Genomic DNA, 7,687 nt, shown 5'->3' on the forward strand with positions numbered 1-7,687 from the left:
ACCAGCTTGCATTCCCACCAACAGTGTAAGAGCATTCTTTCTCCACATCCTTGCCAACATTTGTTGTTTCCTATCTTGTTAATTCTAGCCATTCTTACTGGTGTAAGGTGGTATCTCATCGTGGTTTTAATTTGGATTTCCCTGATGACAAGTGATACAGAGCATTTTTTCATGTGCTTGTTGGCCATCTGTAAGTCTTCTTTGGAGAAGTGTCTGTTCATGTCTTCTGTCCATTTGTTGACTGGATTATTTGTTTTTTGGGTGTTGAGTTTGATAAGTTCTTTACAGATCTTGGGTATCAGCCTTTTATCTGACGTCTTTTGCAAACATTTTCTTCCATTCCATAGGTTACCTTTTGGCTTTGTTGACTATTTTCTTTGTTGTGCAGAAGCTGTTTATCTTAATGAAGTCCCAATAGTTCATTTTTGCATTTGTCTCCCTTGCATTTAGAGAACTATCTTTCAAGAAGCTGTTGCGGCCAAGGTCAAAGAGGTTGCTGTGTGTGTTCTCCTCTAGGATTTTGATGGCTTCCTATCTCCCATTTAGGTCTTTCATCCGTTTTGAGTGTATTTTTGTGTGTGGTGTAAGAAAATGGTCCAGTTTCATTCTTTCCCATGTGGCTATCCAATTTTCCCAGCACCATTTATTTAAGAGACTCTTTTTCCATTGGATATTTTTTCCTGATTTGTCGAAGATTAGTTGACCATAGAGTTGAGGGCCCATTTCTGGAGACTCTGTTCTGTTCCATTGATCTACGTGTCTGTTTTTGTGCCAGTAGCATACTGTCTTGATGATCACAGCTTTGTAATATAGCTTGACATCAGGCACTGTGATGCCCCCAGCTTTGGTTTTCTTTTTCAACATTCCCCTGGTGATTCAGGGTCTTTCCTGGTTCCAAAAAATTTTTAGTATTATTTTTTCCAGCTCTATGAAAAATGTGGATGTTAATTTGATAGGGATTGCATTAAAAGTGTAGATTGCTCCGGGTACTATAGATTTTTAAACAATATTTATTTTTCCAGTCCATGAGCATGGAAAGTTTTCCCTTCTTTTTGTGTCTTCCTCAATTTCTTTCATAAATGGTCTGTAGTTTCTAGAGTATTGATCCTTTGCCTCTTTGGTTAAGTTTATTCCTAAGTATCTTATGTTTTTTGGTGCAATTGTAAATGGGATCAATTCCTTAATTTCTCTTTCTTCAGTCACATTGTTCGTGTATGAAATGCAACTTGTTTCTCTGCATTGATTTTGTAGCCTGACACTTTGGCAAATTGCTATATGAGTTCTAGAAATTTTGTGGTGGAGTCTTTTGGGTTTTCCACATAAAGTATCACATTATCTGCAAAGAGTGAGAGTTTGACTACTTCTTTGGAAATTTGAATGCCTTTTATTTCTTTTTGTTGTCTGATGGCTGAGGCTAGGACTTCTAGTACTATGCAGAACAATAGTGGTGAGATTGGGCATCCCTGTGGTGCTCATGACTTTAGGGGAAAAGCTCTCAGGTTTTCCCTCTTGAGAATGATATATGTGGGCTTTTTGTAGATGGCTTTTATGATTTTGAGGTATGTTCACTCTATCCCATACTCTGAAGAGTTTTAATCAAGAAAGGATGCTGTATAATAACGCAACATATTTTAAGAAAAAAGAACAAGAAGAAGATAACAGGAGAGGAAGAAAAGGGGAGTATGTCAGAGGGGGAGACGAACCACGAGAGATGATGGACTCTGAAAAACAAACTGAGGGTTCTAGAGGGGAGGGGAGGGGGGTAGGTGGATGGGTTAGCCTGGTGATGGGTATTGAGGAGGGCACGTTCTGCATGGAGCACTGGGTGTTATGCACAAACAATGAATCATGGAACACTGCACCAAAAACTAATGATGTAATATATGGTGATTAACATAACAATAAAAAAATTAAAAAAAAAAAAGGATGCTGTATTTTGTCAAATGCTTTTTCTGCATCAATTGAGAGAATCGTATGGTTCTTGTCTTTTCTTTTATTTATTTATTTATTTATTTGGTTGGATTTTATTTATTTGACAGAGACAGCACAAGTAGAGGGAGAGAGAGGGAGAAGCAAGCTCCCTGCTGAGCAAGGAGCCCAATGTGGGACTCGATCCCAGGGCCCTGGGATCATGACCCGGGCCAAAGGCAGCCGCTTAACCACTGAGCCACCCAGGCATCCCTATCCTTTCTTTTATTACTGTGCTCTATCACAGCAATTGATTTGCGAACATTGAACCATTCTTGTATCCCAGGAATAAATCCCAGTTGGTCGTAGTGAATAATCCTTTTAAGGTACTGTTGGATCCTACTGGCTAGTGTCTTGGTGAGTATTTTGGCATCCATGTTCATCAGGGATATTGGCCCGAAATTCTTCTTTCTGATGGAGTCTTTGTCTGGTTTTGGGATCAGGGTAATTCTGGCCTCATAGAACGAGTTTGGAAGTTTTCCTTCCATTTCTATTTTTTGAAACAGCTTCAGTAGAATAGGTATTATTTCTTCTTTAAATGTTTGGTAGAATTCCCCTGGGATGCCATTTGGCCCTGAACCCTTGTTCTTTGGGAGGGTTTTGATTATTGCTTCAATTTCCTTGCTGGTATGGTTCTCTTCAGGTTGTCTATTTCTTCCTGTTTCAGGTATGGTAGTTTATAAGTTTCCATGAATGCATCCATTTCTTCCAGATTGCCTAATTTTTTGGCATATAGCTGCTGATAATAAGTTCTAACAATTGTCTCTATTTCCTTTGTATTAGTTGTGATCTCTCCCTTATCATTCATGATTTTATGAGTTTGGGTCCTTTCTCTTCTTTTGGATAAGTTTGGCCAAAAGTTTTTCGATCTTATTAATTCTTTCAAAGAACCATCTTCTAATTTCATTGATCTGTTCTACTGTTCTTCTGATTTTTATTTCATCAATTTCTGCTCTAATCTTCATTATTTCTCTTCTCCTGCTTGGTTTAGTCTTTATTTGCTGTTCTTTCTCCACCTCCTTTAGGTGTAAAGTTATCTTGTGTATTTGAGATTTTTTAATTTTTTTGAGAGAGTCTTGTATTGAAATGTACTTCCCTCTTAGGACCACCTTTGCTGAATCCCAAAGGCTTTAAACTGTTGTGTTTTCATTCTCATTAGTTTCCATGAATTTTAAAAATTCTTCTTTCATGTCCTGTTTGACCTATTCATTCTTTAGTAGGATGTTCTTTAACCTCCAAGTGTTTGAGTAACTTCCAAATTTCCTCTTGTGACTGAATTCAAGTTTCGAAGTGTTATGGTATAAAAATATACAGAGAATAATCCCAATCTTTTGGTATTAGTTTAGACCTGATTTGTGGCCTAGTATGTGATCTATTTTGGAGAAAGTTCCATGTGCACTTGAGAAGAAGAGTATTCTGTTGTTTTAGGATGGAATGTTCTGTATATAGGTACAAAGTCCATCTGGTCCAGTGTGTCATTTAAAGCCCTGTTTCCTTATTAATCTTCTGATAGATGATCTGTCCATTGCTGTGAATGGGGTATTGAAGTCCCCTATTATTATTGCATTATTATCAATGTATTTCATTACTTTGGTTATTAACTGGTTGATATCTAATTGGATGTTCCCCAATTAGAAGCATAAATATTTATAATTATTAGATTTTCTTGTTTGGTAGAACCTTGAAGTATGATATAATGTCCTTCTTCATCTCTCTATAGTCTTTGGTTTAAAATCTAATTTGTCTGGTATGAGGATTGCTACCCCAGCTTTATACTGAGGTCCATTAACGTGGTAAATTGTTCTCCACCCCCTTAGTTTCAGTCTGGAGGTGTATTTGGGTCTAAAATGAGTCTCTGTAGACAGCATATGGATGGGTCTTGCTTTTTTATTCAATCTGATACCAGTGTCTTTTGACTGGAGCATTTAGCCCATTTACGTTGAGAGTAACTATTGGAAGATATGAATTTAGTGCCATTGTACTGCCTGTGAAGTCCCTCTTTCTGTAGAATGTCTCTGTTTCTTTCTGGTCTATGTTACTCTTGGGGTCTCTTTTTCCTTGCAGGATCCCCCTTAATATATCTCCCCACAGATTCATGTCTCCGCACCTTCTACCTTGCAAAAAACAGTTGCTTTTCTACTTGTAGAGTTCCAGACATATTTTCTTACACCTCAGGTTGAATTCATGGGTGTTCAGAATGGTTTGATAGATATCCAGCTAAATTCAAGGGACCAGATGAAATAGATCCCCTACTGTTCCACCATCTTCCCTCTCTCTAAAATCAGTAATTTCCCCTTGTAAAACTTTTCTAGGGTTTTCCATGGGTTAAAAATGGAAAGGCAATAATGCAACCTTTAAGACATAGGATGGCATGGCATAGTACTTCAGTCCATTCACCAGGCACCCATCAGAGCCTAGGATGCGATGGAGAAGGGGAGAGATGCCACATCTCTCCTATGGGACTGGAATGTCATATTTGAGAGAGACATGCATAGATATGACCAGACAGTTTTAAAGAATTGAGGTTGGCTTTATGAAACATGGAGCCATAAAGCCCTTTGGAAATGTTGGCCTGATACCTAGCTTAGAGAGTTCCCAACAGCCTCACCAGGTGAATAAAGAATGCCACTTCCTGGCAGGTGCAGGAATCTCAGGATATATTGGGGACTTCACAAAAGGAATCTGCCTGCATCTACAGGTATCACAGGCATGTCTGATGGCAAGTACTTGGCTTGGCTTCTGGCCTGGAGAGGCTACTAAAAGTTCAACCTAGAGATTCCTTATAAAAGTTCCAGCAAAGCATATTCTAAAAAAAGATCTGTAATTAATCACTATTCTTGCTGAGCTTATGTAAATAATTAGGCCAAGTTTGTTAAAATTGGACTTACAAATTAGTCTTGATTTGGCTATCTTTGGAAATAAGGGCGATTTTAGAGAGAAAAAATAGGTTTTAATAACACATCTTTGTGGGTGCTCTGATTGTCTTTAAATATTTGTTGTTTGCCTAAGCTAGACAACTTGAGGTAAACTTCAGAAAAATTACCACAGTAGCTCATGTATGGACAATCTCTTTGCTTGTTATTCTGTGGGGATAATAACAGCACCCCATGGGCATATAATTATTTGAACAACTGGAAAATGGGACAGATTCCCCAACAATTGTATAACTCAGCTATCACCTTGACCAATTCTATGTGGCTAGGATGACAAAGCTGCTCCTTAAAAGCCAGAGCATACCCCACTCTACAGGGTTAACTGTGGACTTGTGGAGATAATGAGTGACCCCACTTTCTTTATGATTAGATTTGATGATGGACTTGGGGATGCCCTTATCTCTTCAGACAAGTCTTCTCCCACTCACCAGTGATTGCTTGTAATTAGGATATTGTTAACCCTGGACCTCAAACGAAGAGGTCTTCTTGATGGTATTATCCCTTAGCCATATTTATCCTAAAAGCCACCTCTATTGATGTACAATTGCAAACAAAGGCTTAAGCCAAGCATACAACAGCCCTCCTGGTAGGAGCCTCAAAGCTCACTATGGGACAGTCCTTGACTGGAATAACTTCACATCAGGTCCAGAATGTCTTACAGACCAAAGGCCACCAATGAATGATGGGGACCAACTTATTAAATACCAAGTTATGCTTATAGATATGCCTGAAATAATACTTGAAACCAGTCAAACTTTAAACCCAGCTACCCTTATGCCTGGAACTGACCATTGTACATCTATAGAGCATAAACTGTTCAGAGGTTGTTGATCTTGTTTATGCTAGTCAACCAGATTTAAAAGATTCCCCACTTGAAAATACAGATAACAGCTGGTTTACTGATGGCAATAGTTTCATGGAAAAGAGAAATAAGAAAAGCTGGGTATGCTATAGTGCTCACTCATGCTTTGCAATTGCCAAAGCCTTAAAAATTAATATTTATACTGACTCCAACAATGTTGGACACATTCTGTGTCTCATTGGTATGACCAATTAACATCCATCTTTTTTCCCTCTTTGGGTCTGGAGGGTGTTGTTGGCACATGGACGGTCTTAATAAGTATATGGTCAAAGCCCTAAGTGATCCTCAGAATAACATTTCTCTACTAAATACTGAAGTAACACAAATGCATAAAGCAGTTTTAAAATAGAATGGCATTAGATGTTTTAACTGCTACACAAGGTGAAATGTTCTATCATAAAAACAAAATGCTATGTATACATTCCAGATTACCACAAAATATTTCTGGTTTTCTGACACGAAAATTCAAATTAATGCTTTAAATGAGCCCTCTCTTTCCTTTAATGATTGCTTAAGCTTCTGAACTGGAAGATGATTTTTGTCGACTATCAAGGGACTCTCATTTGGGCTTCTTTTTCTTTTTGTTACACTAACCATGTTTTGCTGTTTTCTCCCATGTCTCTCCACTTGGTGCTCGGACTCCTTCACTGCCATAACTTCAAGCCAACAGATGATCCTTTCCACTCAGGAAGATCCACACATGCAGTCTCCCTTGGATTCAGCTTCCTCTGCCTTTTGTAACTCTTATATTCATATAAGCCCCAACTGACCAATGTTGACCCATACGTAGGGACATCTCTACACCCCTATTCAGTGGGAAGAAATTACAGAACATGAGACCTTCCACCCTCAGCAACCTTAAAGATTTAAGGGTCAAAATCGTTCAGGGGGAATGATGTGGGAAACAAAGGCCGAAGAGAAATTATTATATTTCCTTACTACCTACAGCCCTTTGACAAGTCCTTAAAGTAGGCAAAATATGACATTCCTCTAGAATCTCAACTGCCTCAATGTTGACACTTTGTTATAAGCAAAAGGCAATCCTAAAATTAAAAAAAAAGGCAATCCAAGCTCGAACCCCCTCTGATACTGTAAGTCTACTTTAACATATAAAAATTCCTTTAGAAATTTCCTTTATCTCTAAAATAAGTAAATAAGATCTTTAAAAAGGCAGGGAGGGCACCTGGGTGGCTCAGTCCACTAAATGTCTGCCTTTGGCTCAGGTCATGATCCCAGGGTCCTGGGATCGAGCCCCACACTGGGCTCCCTGCTCAGCGAGGAGCCTGCTTCTCCCTCTTCCTCTGCTGATCCCTCCCTGCTTATGCTCTCTCACTCTCTCATAAATAAATAAATAAATAAATAAATAAATAAATAAATAAATAAATAAAATGTAAAAAAAAAAAGAGACTTCCTTTATCTCTAAATCCCCCAAGATATGTATTTTCAACCACCCTCCAAGCATATGGCCCACCAAAATACATCTGAAGAGTCTAATGACTCAGGTTCTTAGACAGTAATAAATGACCTTCTGCCAACAATAGCTAGCCCCCTCAAGGTCCTGAAAACCTTGCTTAGGTTCCTTAGAGACTTATGCTATCCGAAACCCCTTCCCAACCTGAAAGTATGTAATGGGCCACTCCTCATGACCCCAGTGCATCTCTTCCTGACCAAGGGTCCTGTTCCTGTGCTTTAATAAAACCAACTTTTTGCACCCAAAGACGTCTCAAGAATTCTTTCTTGGCTGTCAGGTTCTAACCTTAATGTCTTTCCTACATCCTATTGTACATCTACCTCATGAATGAACATTTAATTAGATTTTAAATAACATGTGATATATTTCCCTTTCAAAGTGTATTTCCTGGCTTCTGGTCAGCATATGCTAGCTTTCTTGTCTAGTAAGAATTTGCTCACTGTCACTTGATTA

The sequence above is a fragment of the Eumetopias jubatus genome, unplaced genomic scaffold (assembly GCF_037043125.1).
Source record: "Eumetopias jubatus isolate StellerSeaLion01/CBP00866 unplaced genomic scaffold, mEumJub1_p1.0 scaffold_2, whole genome shotgun sequence".
In the NCBI taxonomy this organism is placed as follows: domain Eukaryota; kingdom Metazoa; phylum Chordata; class Mammalia; order Carnivora; family Otariidae; genus Eumetopias; species Eumetopias jubatus.